This window comes from Pinus tabuliformis, chromosome 6, assembly GCF_031772625.1.
Source record: "Pinus tabuliformis cultivar Carrire ecotype Pingquan chromosome 6, CPIR1, whole genome shotgun sequence".
Classification (NCBI taxonomy): Eukaryota; Viridiplantae; Streptophyta; class Pinopsida; order Pinales; family Pinaceae; genus Pinus; species Pinus tabuliformis.
In genome coordinates, this window is record NC_142292.1 from 573,993,286 (window position 1) to 574,010,048 (window position 16,763).

The window sequence follows — 16,763 nt, forward strand, 5'->3', positions numbered from 1 at the left end:
AGAGGGTCGCCAAAGATTGTTTCATGGAGAGGACACGTGTGATTTGTATTAACATGCTACTTAAATGAGGTTATAGTTAAATGTGCCTCTCATGATTTGTGTTATCTCCAATTCTGATAAATGGTCGGCGGTGAAACACCACCATCAAGGAGAGGCCTATTGGCGGTGGACTTGTTCTGGTGGATTAGTTGAATGATACCAAGGAAACCATCCTTTTGTTTCATCTCCTCCCATGATACATCAATGGAGATATTTTCCTATAGGTTGCCCCAATTTTCAAGGTGGTCTACCACCTTGTTCCCTTCCCTCTAAGTGTGTAAGGTAATTACATAGTCAAAATTTGATAGTAGGTCACTGATGGCTGCAATCGTCATCTTCAGACGCCAACTGTGAATAATTCTATCACGTGAGTGACCAAGGATTAATTTCTTGATGCAAGTGATTATGACTTGGGAGTCACCATGGATCTGGATTAACACGTAGCCTTTTTTAACTATTATTTGAAGCCCTCTTTCAAGTGCTATGAATTATGCCATGTCGTTCATAGATATCCTATAACAATAAGTAAAAAAATGCAAGGGATTTGAGTTAGCAGCCTTGAATATACCTTCAACACCTGCTTTGTCTATATTGTGTTTAGAGGCTCCTTCAAAGCTTATCTCGATGAAGGCTGGAAGCTTTGTCGCAATCATAGTTTAGAGAAGTGTAAATACGCTTGATTTTTTGGATACCCAAGTCTTTCAATACAAGTGTCTCAGTATCATCGATGGGACCTTTGTCTATGGATGGAGGAGTTTCCACAATCGTCTCTCTGGTATTCTTTAGGGTGATGCCTTGAAGAACTTGTAAGGTCCTCTACTTACCTTCAAATTGTTAGGATATTCCGACACATAGGATATAGTTAAGTTCAACTTGGTCTAGTATAGAGTTAGGTTAGAGTTAGGTAAAGTGTGTTTCTTTACCGTTGTACATTTTGTAACTTACAATCCGACGGTCACGATATGTAGTGATCCGACGGTTCACTCTCACCTCGGTATTACCGACACTTGATCCGTGGCTTGACACCCGATTGGTCCATGAGTTCTATTTAAAGCGCATGGAGGGTCATTGTTCGGGTAATCCGTGCATGAGAGAAGCTTATGTAAATTTTCATTCTTTGATTAATAAATTGTCTGTACCCACGTTGGGACAGGCCGTGGACTGTTTCCCTCCTTGCACTCTGAGGGTTTTAACCACGTCAAAAATACTGGTGTATTGATTTGAGATCTGGTTGTGAGCGGTGTCCTTTTGGTATTCTTCTGTGGAACTTACCCTGTAAATTCCTACATGGTATCGAGCTATTTGAGGGCCGCGTCCGTTGGTGATCCAAATCTGAAGCCGGTAGAACTGCATGCGGCTGTCGTTTCCTAGATCTGCTGTTTCTGACTGCTTTCGGGCCGAGAGGACTGCTCTGTTGCATTCGGAGCATCTGTTTCAGTGAGGAACCCCTTTCGTTTCACGCGAAAAGGTTTCCGGTAGCCCTAGCTGCGTCATTTTTCAGATCGGGAGGTATACAGTGTTTTTTTTTTGCAGTTTACTGTCATTTTTTCTCTGCTTATTTCGGTTTCGGTTTATTTAGCCTTTTTTTTTCCCGGATCTATACCTTTCATTTCTGCGTATGCTCTTTGCCCTGCGACTCTGTGCGATCTGGGCAAATCAGAAACAGAAAGAAAGGATTTTTCTCATGCGTATGCTCTTTTCCCTGCACCTTAGTGTGATCTCGGAAAATCAGAAACATTGAGGAAAAATATTTAGTTTTTCGGCTAAAAGCTAACTTTGAGATTTTTTTTTAAAATTTCTAGTTTTTTGGCTAAAGCTAACTTCGAGCCGTAAGGTTCGTTTTTCTTTGGATATTCGTGTTGGGTTTTGTGTTTTGTGTTTTGTAGGGGAAAAGAGTCTTCCCAAGGCAAGCACGCAAATCGAGGCCCCCCCCCCCCCCCCCCCCCCTCTCTCTCTCTCTCTCTCTCTCTCTCTCTCTCTCTCTCAAATCTTTTGTATAGATCAATTGGTTCAAAGACCTTTTAAGAGAGTAGAGGTCTTGGGTTCAAGTCTCCATTTTGTGGGGGCGGATTTTTTCATTCCCGCACATTCGCGCACTTTGCCGGCAACGTCAACAACTTTTTTTCAAAAAGCCATAACTTCTTCATCCGGAAGCCTTTTTCAGAGCCGTTTTTTTTAAAACCGCCTATTTTTTCGAGATCTATCCATTGGACCACTCACTTTCAGCATCTTCAGCTTCAGTTGTTTTTCAAAAATGGAAAGTCCATGCCAAGTCATTCTTGACAGCACTAACTACTTCCAATGGGTCGCCTACATGGGAGATTTACTTAGAAGTAAAGGTCTCTTCAGAATAGCCACAGACCAAGAGAAGAAACCCAAAGATGAAGACAAGGCCGAAAAATGGGAAAATCGACAAGATCAAGCACGTGGCTTGATAGGAATGTCTGTTTCTCCTGATCTTAGATTCCACATTGCAGAAATTGAAACTCCTCATGAAGCATTAGAAAAACTTGCTAAAGTTTTTGGGATTAAAAATGAAATTAGATCCCATCAACTTGAAAATGAGCTGCTTACTTTGGATCCTAATAATTTTTCTTGCATTGAAGATTTCTTGTCAAAATTCAAGAACCTTAGATATCTCTTGGAAGGTGTTAAAGTTAAGAAAGATGATGGTAACCTTATTTATTCCATCCTCACTAAGTTAGGGCCAGCCTACTCTGTATTTGTTTCCACTTTCCATTCTACCAGGGAAGCTTTCATTTGTCAAGGCAAAGACTACAAGCCCCCTTCCTTTGACTCCTTTTGTGATTCCTTAATAAGAGAACAAGAAAAACTCTTACACCTTGGTCTTCTTAATCTTGGAAACTCTTCCACAAAAGCGTTAGCCGCCCAGCAGTATCCAAATTCAAAGAATCCTAAGAAGTCTTATCCTCAAAGGAATGGTCCTAAACCAACTCAGCCTCAAGATGAAAGATCATTTCAGCAATATGATAAGCCCAATAAAAACAAATGGAAGAAGACTGAAAGACATTGTAACTTTTGTAATCGAGATGGCCACTTAGAATCTAAATGCTTTAAGAAGATGGAAGCCTTGGAAGCCGCAATGAAGAAACATAACATCCATCTGGAGCCTACTTCAACTTCAACTTCCGGAACGGCATTTTCTGCATGTCATCGTCAATCATCTCAGTCTAGTTATGCATTAAATGTATCTTCTTCTTCTTCTCATTCTCATGAGTGGCTCATTGATTCTGGAGCCTCTTGTCACATGGCCAAAAACCAAGCCATGTTTTCTTCTTTAAATGATTGTAACACCAAAAATATATATGTTGGTGATGATAGATCTCTTAATGTTGTAGGGACTGGAACTGTTCATCTAGACAATGGTCAGTTCAATGATGTATTATGTGTTCCAAACTTATCCTGCAACCTTCTATCTGTCTATCAGATAACTCATTCAGGTGAAGGTAAAATCGTTGAATTTTCACCTCATGATGTTGTAATCAAGGATCTAAAAGATCCTAAACAGATTCTAGCTACTGGTCTTGCTGATGATTCCAAAAGGTTGTATAAGTTTCACAACTTTGGGTCATCCCATCTTCCCTCAGTATTTGTTGCTCATAATGATGAAGTGAGCAAACTTTGGCATGAGCGGTATGGTCACTTAAACTATCGCTCCCTTCAGCATCTCTGTAAAGAAAACATGGTGACAGGTCTTCCTATGGTATCTTGCAAAGATGGTGTTTGTTCCGGATGTGTACTCGGAAAACATCATCGGGACAGTTTTGACAAACGTGCCTCTTGGCACGCCTCAGCCCCTTTACAGCTTGTGCACAGTGATTTATGTGGTCCTCTTCCTGTTGCTTCATTCTCTGGCTGCAAGTACTTCTTAACTTTCATTGATGATTTCTCTCGACGCACTTGGGTATACTTCTTAAAACTCAAGAGCGAAGTATTTACCACCTTTTTGGCCTTCAAAGCATTCGTTGAAAAACAATCTGGACATCAAATTCTTAAGCTAAGAACTGATAATGGTGGAGAATATGTTAAAAATGCATTCATCACCTTTTGCACCGAAAATGGCATTCAAATGCAACATACTGTTCCATACACTCCACAACAAAATGGTGTAGCTGAAAGGAAAAATCGCACTTTAAAGGAAATGGCTAATTGTATGCTGCAATCTAAAGGACTCAGTCTTAGTTTTTGGGCCGAAGCAATTAATTGTGCAAATTATATAATCAATCGCACTCCTACTAAGGTTCTAGAGAATATCACTCCAGAAGAAGCTTGGAGTTCCATTAAACCAGATGTAAGTCACTTTCGTGTGTTTGGAAGTGAAGCATGGGCCCATATTCCAGATGAAAAGCATAAAGCCTTAGAACCTAAGAGTGAGAAATGTACTTTTGTTGGATATTCTGAAGATGTAAAAGGCTATAGACTTATTCCATTTAAGTCCAAAAATGTTATCATTAGAAGAGATGTAAAATTTGATGAAAATAAATCGGCCTGCGAGCCTAGTCCGGCGGATGTGCCACCTCTTCCCATCTCTTCTATCTTTGAGAACATTTCTTCTTCTGATGATGAAAGCGAGGATGATAATCCTTCCCCACCTTCTCAGGATCCTCAACTTCCAAGATGGGTCCGTGCTACTCGGGATGCAGCAGGTGATCTTGCCGGTGATCCTACAGATCAGCGACGTACACGTTCTCAGTTTGAAAGAGCCTCTTCTTTACTGGCTCAAGCTCCAGTGAATCATGATCCTGACACTTTTGCAGAAGCTTCAGGCCATCCACATTGGGAAACAGCTATGAATGAAGAATATCATTCATTGATGACAAATGATACATGGGATCTTGTTCCTCTACCAAAGGGACGCAAACTTGTTAGATGCAAATGGGTTTACAGAACCAAGTATGGACCAGATGGGAAAGTTAACAAACATAAAGCTCGTCTAGTTGCTAAGGGCTTTTCACAGGTTGAAGGCATTGACTACACTGAAACCTTCTCTCCAGTTGCCAAAATGAACTCTATCCGCCTTGTTCTTTCCCTTGCTGCCTCTTTAAAATGGGAAGTACATCAAATGGATGTTAAATCTGCCTTCTTGCATGGGGACTTGCAGGAAGAAATCTATATGGAACAACCCATTGGCTTCATACAAACAGACTCCAGCCTCGTTTGTCGCCTTAAGAAATCCCTTTATGGCCTCAAGCAAGCTCCTCGAGCTTGGTATGCCAAAATGGATAGCTTTCTTTTAGAATCTGGCTTTTCTAGGTGTCATTCTGACAATACTGTCTACACCAAGAAAGTGGGCAACTCTCTCATCATCCTTGTTCTTTATGTTGATGATCTTATTCTTACTGGTAGTGATCCCAACCTTATAAACCATGTGAAGTCCAGCCTTAAAAAGAAATTTGAAATGACAGACTTAGGACACTTACACTATTTTCTCGGTCTTCAAGTCTTGCAATCCCAAGAGGGTATTTTCCTTTCCCAGTCCAAGTATGCTTGTGATATTCTTCGTCATTTTCACATGGAAGACTGTAAGCCAGCCCCTTCTCCCTTTCAGTCTGGAGTCAAACTTTCAGTCTCTTGTACTTCTCCTGAAGTTGATGCTACCTTATACCGTCAACTTGTCGGAAAACTCTTGTATTTAACCCATACTCGTCCTGATCTTTCCTTTGTTGTTGGCCTTGTTGCTCGTTTTATGCAAAACCCCCGTGAAAGTCATTGGAAAGCAGCTAAAAGAATACTTCGTTATGTTCGAGGTACAATACAGTTTGGGATTCATTACAGTGCCAAAGCAGCTCCTCTGTTAGTTGGTTTCACTGATTCTGATTGGGCTGGTGACCTTGATGATCGGAAGTCTACTGCCGGTTATGTCTTCACTCTTGGTTCAGGACCTATTACATGGGCTTGTAAGAAACAGGCTGCCATTTCTCTTTCGTCAGCAGAAGCAGAGTATCGTGGTGCCGTGGAAGCTAGTAAGGAAGCCTTGTGGCTTCGTCAGATCCTATCAGAGTTTGGCTTTGAGCAGCAGCATCCAACCACACTTTGGTGTGATAATCAAAGTGCCATTCAGCTATGCAAAGATCCAGTCCAGCATCAGCGCAGCAAACACATTGAACTACACATGCACTTCATCAGAAAGCTCATTCTTGACCATGTTCTTGAAGTGCAATATTGTCCAACGGATGATCAGGTTGCAGACATCTTCACAAAGGCTCTCACAGAGGCGAAGTTCACTAAACTTCGATATATGCTTGGAGTTCAGGAAGTTGTCACTAAGGGGGGATAGGCTCTAGTGCCTCCTTCCTTCTCCTATTGTGTCATATTTGTAAATCCTTCAATCCTATCCCAAGTTGTTCTTAAGGGGGGATGTTAGGATATTCCGACACATAGGATATAGTTAAGTTCAACTTGGTCTAGTATAGAGTTAGGTTAGAGTTAGGTAAAGTGTGTTTCTTTACCGTTGTACATTTTGTAACTTACAATCCGACGGTCACGATATGTAGTGATCCGACGGTTCACTCTCACCTCGGTATTACCGACACTTGATCCGTGGCTTGACACCCGATTGGTCCATGAGTTCTATTTAAAGCGCATGGAGGGTCATTGTTCGGGTAATCCGTGCATGAGAGAAGCTTATGTAAATTTTCATTCTTTGATTAATAAATTGTCTGTACCCACGTTGGGACAGGCCGTGGACTGTTTCCCTCCTTGCACTCTGAGGGTTTTAACCACGTCAAAAATACTGGTGTATTGATTTGAGATCTGGTTGTGAGCGGTGTCCTTTTGGTATTCTTCTGTGGAACTTACCCTGTAAATTCCTACAAGTCATAGGTTCCTCTCTTTCCATAGAGCCCATAGGGAAAATCCAATGATAAGTGTCATGATTTTGATATCAAAGGGTGTTTAATCTTTCACTCAAAAAAATATTCCAACCAAGAGCTGACTATCGAGGTGGGTGGCATAGAACATCTGAATAGTTGTTGGATGAAGTTCCACAATCTACAAGTGATCGAGCACTCAAGAAATAGGTGTGACATTGTCTCTTCCTCCTGTGAGCATAGAAAACATATTGACAGGCATTCAAATTCTTTGGTTATGAAATTCTCCCATGTTATTAATCATCCACAAGTGATCAACGAAAGGAAGGTTGTAATTTTGGGCCAGCCACAATCCATCCATAAGCGGTTCTACAATTTTTACTATTCTTGTATTTGATAATCTGCTAACATGGAGTAGCTTTCTTTTAATGTTAAATAAGTTGAAATTTGTCTCCCCCATCGCAGAATGTCCAGTTTCTCTCATATATGAATTATGCGATTTTGTAACGTCAGATTGTAGTTGTTCCAATGATACATGCCTTTGGATTTTTCCTGCGAGAGGTCCTAGTCAGTTTGAGTTTTCCATTGCCACTATAGTTGTTCATTTCCTCTCGCTTTCCAAAAGTCTACAACTTGATGAGCTCCTTGTGCTTGAGAAAGGTCCTTAATTGTTTGTAGCTTTTAAATAGTTTGCATAATGGGATATTAGTGCCAATATTCCTCCCAAAATGTAGCATTTGTGCCATTTCCTACTCCCATAATGCATTTTGTTTAATAAGATACCTTATATAGAAGGCCCAATTCCATGTGTTCAATCCTTTGATTTCCCCATTAAAGCACAATCGTTCGGCTATTGTGTTCAAAGGTATATATTTACAGGACCATATTTTCTTCCAAGTTTGAAAACCACCCTATATCCCCTGTATCCTAATCCTCTTTTCTTATTGGAGAGAGACAATTTTTGACACCCCACTAATGCCCCATTGTGTCTACTGGTTGATCCTTTCCATAGAAAATTATTCCATAATGATTTCAGTTGGTTTGATACCATGGTTGGGATTGGCATTGCTAAAAGGTGATGGTTGGGTAAGTCTTGTAATACTACTTTACTTAAGACCAATCGAATTAGAAATTTAAATGCTTTATACGTCTAGTTATTGACTTTGCGAAAAGTCTTCTCTATAAGATCCTCCCATGTGGAGAGTCTATTGTGATGTAGTACAAGTGATATTCCCAAGTATTTGGACGAGAGGTGGCCTATGCCAAAACCTATCTTTTTACTTAGATGGTTTTGAACCATCTCTGGATAGTTGAAGAAGAAAATGTGCATTTTCTCAGCATTCACTTCCATTCCTAAGGCTTCCATAAAAGTTTGCAAGAGCCTGTATATTCTTTTCAATTCCGTAGAGGTTGGTAAGACAAATAAATTACATCATCAACAAACTAAAGATCTGAAATTGGAAAGTCTTCTCTGAATAAACAAAGACCATATATGTGTATTGATTCGCTAGCTTTTTAGAACGTTCAGCCTAAGCCTTCCGTGGCTAAAATGAAATGGAATGGTGATTGAGGATCACCTTGTTGCAAACCTCTTGATGAATGAAATGGTCACGAGGGGGACTAAATCATTATGGAAAAATAAATTGATGAGATAAGAGAGAATACCCAAGAGATCCATTATTTTGAAAAACCAAAGGCCTTACGAATATGGCTGAGAAATGTCCAACTTATGTGATCATAATCTTTGGGTAAGTCAAGTTTGATGAACATACCTGGGCGTTTGGTGACCTTTAGGAAATGTAATATCTTTTGCACCACTATGAAACCATCAGATATTTATTTGCATTCGATAAAGCCCAATTGGATGAAGAGGTAAGGGAAGAAGAAAAGTTTCAACCTATTGACCATCACTGTTGATATGATTTTTAAATCATCTTACAAAGGGCGATTAGACGAAAGCCTTAAGGGCTTTCTGAGTGACATGTTTTAGGAACTAGCGTGAGGAATGTCACATTGAGAGATGGGTGGAGGGATTTGTTGGACCTTCATTCTTCAATTAGAGAAAGAATTTCATTCTCCATGAATCCCTAATGCTTCTAGAAAAAATCTATTGTGAAGCCATCTAGGATGGGGGCTTTATTTATAGGCATGTCCATAACTACCATTTCAACTTCCTCCAAATAAATTGGCCGCATTAATGCAAAATTTTGTTCATGATTGATAATCATAGGAATGTGCTAAAGAAAAACGTTTATAATGAGTTGTCTATCCATTTTCTTCTCCATTAGAAGATTTTTGAAATAATTTACTAGTTCTTTCTTTATTTCTGGGTGTTGGATTTTCCTTTCCTCGTCTTGACCCTGCATAGAGAATTTTTTTGTGGTGTCGTCATTGAATCATCACATTATGGAAAAATTTAGTGTTTCTTTCACCATACTTGATCCATGGGATCCTGGACTTATGTTTCCACTCCTCTTGCTATCTTCGTTCTTCTAGATTTTGGAGGATGTCTACTTCGGTGATTGTTAACACCTTTGATATGCCCTCCAAGATGATTTCTTGTTGGACACTCATAATTTTTTATTCAAGTTCTTTTTTATCCTTAAAGATGGATTTTTATCTTAAGTTGAAATGTATGCATTTTATTTTCACCACAGGAGTCCAATTCAAGCCACCATTCCTTGAGTAATTCCAAAAAAGAAACATTATGGAACCAAAATCTCTTAAAGAAAACTAGGTGGTTTGAAGGATATTCTTTCAAATCAATTTCTAATCAAAAGGGCTAGTGATTAGACCCCATGCATGGTAAAATTGAGGCTTATACATATATGTCTCTTTGTAGGATCTCTTTAGCAACCATAAATTTGTCCAGTCAACATGCAATTTGACTTTTTCCTCCTCCACGATTATCTTATGTATAAGTGCCATTATTGGTAGGAAGATTGATAAGGTGTATATTTTCAATGGAGTCATTGAAAATTTATGAGATTTTTTCCAGTTGCCTCGTGCCTCATTTTTTTTCTTGGAGCATACATATGATATTAAAATCACCTCCTATCACCAATAAAAATTTCCCTAGTAAATATTTAAAGTCTTGAATTTGTTGCAGAAAAACAAGTTTATCATTAGTGATTGCAAAACCATAAACTATTGTTAAATATAGAGTGTTGAATGTGTCTATGTGTCTAAAACATCTTGTAAGGGTGTAGTCATTTGACCACCAGTTTGTGAACATAATTTCTTTGGGATTCCACCAGATGGCTAGACCCCCCTGAGTTTCCTTTCACATCTAATGAAATCATCTGATAGCCTTTCCAATAGGAGCTTACAATTTTAGACATTCTCCCCCATGTTAATTTAGTTTCTTATAGTATAATAATTGTTGGAATTTCTTTTCTAATACGTTTACTAAGGTATATTTGTTTCCATTTTCTATTTATCCCTCTAATGATTCATGAGATGATTTTCATGCTAGAAGGTGGATTATCCACCATTACAGATGCCTAATCTTGACTCACCTGGTGTGGTTTCTTTTGTTGTCTAGCTTATTTCTTCATCTTATTTTCTTTCTTCTTTAATTCCCTGTTCAGGATTTCCTTCCCCTTCTCCTTCAAATGCATGAGATATTTTCTCATTGAGTAGATTTCGTCTCTTTGTCTTCCAACAAAGGTATGCATTTTCATATGATTCTCTATGCTCGAGGCTCAAATTGGTCGGGTCGTTTTGGGCTTAGTCATTTATCATGTACACTAAGACCATTTCTTCCTCTGATAAATCTGCATCTTTCTAGTCTAACAAGGGTACCACCTCCTCGAAGTCTGGTGATGTATAGAAATCAAAACGATTTTTAGAACAATCATCTTCCTCCATTTTGCATTTGTTCCCATTTTTCTCTTGACATGGTTCCACTGTCAGCGTTTCCATTTTTAGATCCTCACCTTTTGGCGTATCTTCCTCCATATCCCCAAGTGCAAAAAAATGATTTTTCTCCTTCGATACCTTAGATATAGTCAAGCCTCAATTCTTGTTATTTCTCCTCTTTGTTTGGAATCTGTTGAAGCCATCAGAGGTGGTCATACCTCCAATAGGTTTTTCCTTCCTTCTTTATGGGCATTCTCTGGTAAGATGGCCATGTTCATAGAAGATTCAACACCTCAATGGGATGTGTTCATAATATATGGGTTTTTTCCAGAGTTCCCCTTGATAATCTAGCTCAATAGTGTGATACCTTCCTCCCACATTTACCCAAGTTAACTCGTCCACTAGGGTAAAAATGTGATAAGAGGATACTATGATCTGATTCAACTCCCAATGTATAGTTAAGGAATTGGAACCGACAAAACACAACCAATCTAACCTTTTAGTATAGAGCCTTCAGGAGCCAAAAAACCCTTCCAAGTGACCAACCCCTGATTGGGACCCTTCAGTTTCTCCCAAAACAAGGGCATGCCAACGATTGGGGACTTTTAAACTAGTTTTGAGCATGTGACCCTAGATTATGTGCCACTTTCTCAGCGTTAGGTCTCAGGCCACTACCCAGAACTTCATGAGACTTTTAGAAATGGTAAATAACATAGAAACAATGATACTGAAGAAAATACTTGAACTTACGCTTACTAGCCCTAACAGACATTTCGTCAAACATGTCATAAATATGTAATCTACAGGTCATAACAACAGTTCTGAGCATAGGGGTCTCATAATTATATGGGAATCACTAAGAAGCATTGATGCCTTATCACAATATTTTCACTATAATCTATTAGGTCATACATTAATAGTTCATTCATTTGCAAATAAAAAAATGATGTGATCCATACATCATCATTGTTATAAAGAATACTCATAACCATCATATAACCAACAGAAATAAAAAGGATATATCACCCATAAATACCACATATAAACTAGTATATTTACCCATCAAATACAAGATGAAAGAAGCTCTTATTAACATATGCAAAATGAAACTAGGTCTGGGACTTCCATGAACCACCTGACCATAGACTAGGTTGAACCAAATCTCTCTTCATCGAGTCACCCCCATGCTATATTCCAAGCATGAATGTGGGATCTCATGTCACAATCCAAATAAAACCAAATGAGGGCTTCTAATGGCCAAACCACCTCAAGCCTCAACCAGTGATTCCACCTCACGGTTGGACATCACTAACCATCATTTTATTGGTCTTTATCCAAGTTGTCTAGGGCTCCAAAGCATTTGTTCCAACCAGGGCTTCCAAGACTAATAACTCAATCTACATTTGTTGTCGGGATTCCAAAGCATTTTTCCAACCAAGGCTTCCATAACTATCAATTCAACCCACCAAGGGCTTCTAGATCATTTTTCCAACCAAGGCTTCCAGGACTAGTAACTCAACCCAAGTTGTTATAATGCTTCTAGAGCATTTTTCCAACCAAGGTTTCCAGGAACTAGTAACTCAACCCACAACCAAAGGAACATGAGAACCAATCAGAAATGGCTATCTAGGAATTTCAAGGCTAGGCACATCCACCATCAATCTAGGAATTCCTCCCTGTCAATGATAGATCATAATAAAAAAAACCACATGCATATGCCATGCATGCCAAAACTAGCAAGGATATTATACATGCAACTCGGTAACTACAAGAAAAACCCATTATAATTGTTGATCCCTACATCATATTGTGCTTTCCTTCTTTCTCCAAAAACTCCAAGTATGCCACACTACTCCAAGAGTGCTCCAAGAAAACTCTAAGTGTCCAAGAGTATGAGAGAGAGAGAGCAGAAAACGAGAGCTCCAAAACTAAACTGACAAAAAGCGACACATTGATGCTTTATTAATGAGGCCTCTAGTTTCTTCAATTTTCCATTATTTTCCTTCATTTTCCTCCTCACATGCAACCTGTGACCTTTCACCTCCATTTTCTCCTAATTTCCATTATTTTCATAAATAAAATGCCAATAGATGCCACTTTTCCTTTCCAAAGACTTTTTATTGCCTTTGCGAATTTCCATAGCCATTAATTAATCACAAGTGATCCCCATCATTACGTTTTTCCCCAACATTCATCTTGGAATATGTGTCCCATGGCCAACATTATTATTTTTACTTTATTAACTTTATTACATGGATTTTTGACCAGGGTTGTTATAGGATAGAGTGTTATACGGGATTTACGATTGTGGACAAAAGTATCTCCCCTAGGTCGGTGGCTAATGTTAAAAAACAGAGAACAAAGGAACACAATGATTTTCCTTAAATTAAATAGATGACGGAGTGAGGCTTACCTAGAATCCTTCACATACTTTTCTCCTTCTTTAGCTTGGAAGCTCCAATTCTAGCTCTGAATGCCAAAATTAGAACCTACACAGCCAGATAAAACATGCCAAGGAACTAAGAAATCTATGTACTATCATCTAAGTACTTAATTCAATAGATCAACATGGTATTGAAATAAGTGAAATAACAACATCACATATAGGAAAACAATGAATTCTTTGCATTAATATAAATCAAATTAGATTACAACCATAAATAGCAGTTGATCTTGTAGAAAATCTCCTTAAAGTTGTTGGCATGTCCTTTCCTTGTCACAATATGCACCTCCAATCACCCTAAGGGCATAATTACTCTCCAAAATCCAACCCCCAACAACATAAAAGGCTAGGAATATATAGAGGAGCGGGATAAGTTGGGAGTTCTCATCCAATTACCAATCTAGGGTAAGAGATCAACCTTTGATGGACGAATAGGATTAAAGGATAAGTGGTGAAAACTCCAAAGTAGGGAAGGATAGGATCCAAATGTATTATCCAAGGTAAGTAGTTGAAACAACTTCTAGAAACTCCTAGAAGGGGAAGCTTCTGGAATCCCAATCATTCTCTTGGATTTCTAGAATCAACATGGGTGTAAAGGGGAGCAACCTGCTAGTGACCAATGTAGGCCAAAATGAAGCAACCTATAGGTGAACACACCCCAGTAATCTTACAGGGAGTGTTGGTCCTCAAACTCACTCGAATGAAGCAGTTTAGGGTTGAAAATTTGGGGGATGAAGGGAATATCCTTAGGGATTTGTGCAAGATGGTGACAAGGGGGAATAGGATGTTGATTGATCCCATTATGAGGCTCACTTATCAGATGTGAAAAAGGCCTATAACATAGAGTCTGTTAATGGTTGGGATATGTTCATGTATACACATAACTTGAGATATGACATATTTTTTTCTTTCTTGGTGATCTCCGATAACTTGAAACAATTCCCTAGTGCTTTTCAAATTCCTTCTAGCATTTTTGGTATCCAAAAATATATAGGGATTGAATGGAGTTTGACCACTATTGATTTTGTGAACTCTTCCTTATCAAGGTTGAAACAAGCCTCCCAATGCCTGATATAGAGTCCAACATTGTTGAAAAAATATGGGTTTCCTTCAAAAATTTGGGCCTTATCCTCAATATTGGAGAATATTACTATGAATAAACCTTTTGGGCCTAACCTTAGGTCTAACTTTCCTTTTGTTTGCCATGTGTGTTGTATCCATCTTTCGAGATCCTTCTCCATAGGCCATGTCCCTATAAATTTCCAAATGAAAGCATGATCCTGCATGCGTCTTCTATGGTCATCCAAAAATTTGGAAGGGATTATGAATCTAAGGTTTTGAGGGGATTTTGGAATTCACTTTCCACGTAAGATCCTTTTCCATTGATCTCCCAACATTGGCAGCTGGGAGGAATCAAAGGTACTCCCCTCATGACCTAGTTTCCCCCAGTTTAAGAAAACCTTCCATTTAGGGAATTTCAAAAGGAGGGGAAACCCCCTCCCGCCCTTGAATTCATTGCTAAAAAACCAAGAGAAATTTTAAATAGCTATGATAAATATATTACAATCACCTCACCGCCTTCACTGCCTTCAATGACTTTATACGACTAGAGATTAAGACTATATTCACATACATAATGGTCATTAATGCAAAATTAATCTCATAACCAATAAATACTCCATACTAAAATATTATACACAACTACAACCAATACCTCAACCACAACCACAACCTCATAAATTACATGTTTATGCAACAATCTTCTATCGATATCATTGTTATAGCCCTTTCAAAGAAAACAAAATGTAGTTTGCTTATTCAACTTGGAAAAAATGTTGACATTAAAGTACTAACATAACTTTAATCATAAAAATGCTATTAAAATTTATAAAAATACTTAAATATTCAACAATAATAAATATTAAGCCAACAAATTATAAATAAAAAATACAAATAATATTCATAAATCCATATCCACTCATTCAATGTTTATATATCTATATCATAATAGGCTGGCTTTGGGGAGTGATCGAGTCTAGGGTTTTCTTGCTTTCTCAATCTTTCCTCCTCGTCGCCGCCAACTTGGGTTTTGTTTTTCCATTTATGGATGCATCATGGAGAGGTGATACACCCTCAATCTTCCTTTTGTGTGTAGATAGATTCATTATTTTTCCTATTCCTCTAGAAGATCTACCAATATTTTGATAGGATATATGTATGACCACCGGAGGAGAAGGAAGGCAGGGTATAAATAGTCTATCTCTTGATTTTTTTCATCTCTATGCACAATGTAAATTTTTACAATTTTTTAAAATACCCAAATGAGGGTTGGTATGGATCGTTTCTATTTGGGTCAAGCCTAGAATGTTTGTTATTTTCCTTTGGGAAATTTCTCGCCTTCATTCTCTCCTCTATTTCAACATTTGGTTCTAAAAATGCAAATAGGGTGGGTGGGTTGAGCATGAAGTGATGGAGGATATTTGTTTGGAACTATTCCTTGTTCTCTATCCCCATAAATTTGATTATTTCATTATGCTTTGCCTTAAGACTAGTGGAGATGGGGGCAGTTTCATCCTTGAAGTTCACATTGTCACCTTCGCTTCGAAGAGTGGCCTATCATCTATCCTGGTCTATTCTTTTTGCATCTTAGTCTGAGAAGGACTAAGAGAATAGTTTCCAGATTTTCATTAGAAATATTGTTGGCATTGATGTCAAATGATCATCTTAAGGATGCTTAATGTCATTAATTTGATTTTTGTTGATTATGTTAAGGTTGATTTATGTTGATTTCTAGAATGCCATTGTTGCAAGATTTCTTGAAGTGCAATGAATGATAAGTGATGTGAAGTGCAAAGCTTGATAATGTTGGCATTATGACATAGGTGTTGTCCTTGATGGAAACTCACTCAGATGACAGATCACAGTTCAGCAGGTTAACAACACAAAGTTCAGATCATAATGAATAAAGAGAGGTATACGCAGGTTCACCATTGGCCAAGCCGCGTATACACACAGATTCACTATATACAAGTCGTGTATACATACACACACACTTTCACAAAATGCAAGGCGCGTATATCTTGGAAAACTAAGTTTTGGTCCAAGGTATTTGGTCCATGGTATTTTGATCCATGGTATTGGTCCAAGGTATCTGGTCCAAGGTATTGACCCCAGGTATTGGGTCCAAGGTATTGGTCCTAAGTGGTTTTGGTCCATGGTATTGAGTAAGGCCTAAGACTATAAAAGGAGGGGAAGATCATTAGGCCAAGGCACTCAAGTATTGAATATCTGATGAAGAGCAAGATCTAGTGTACAAGTTATTGGGTTATGGTGCATAGCTGGATCTGAACCAAGGATGAACCTTAGCGCTTGATGAAGGATAAGATCTAATGATGGGTCAAGATCTTAAGGCTTGAACTGAAGTATCTTTATGTGGTTTTATCATTTATCTGAATAACTGCGCATGTTGTAGTCTGTAAATATGATGATCTAGGTATAACTGAAGTCTGGAATTGTCGTAATGTTTAAATCATCATTTACAGATATGTACGCAGGTTCACTTTAGAAAATGCATGTATACACACTTGTTC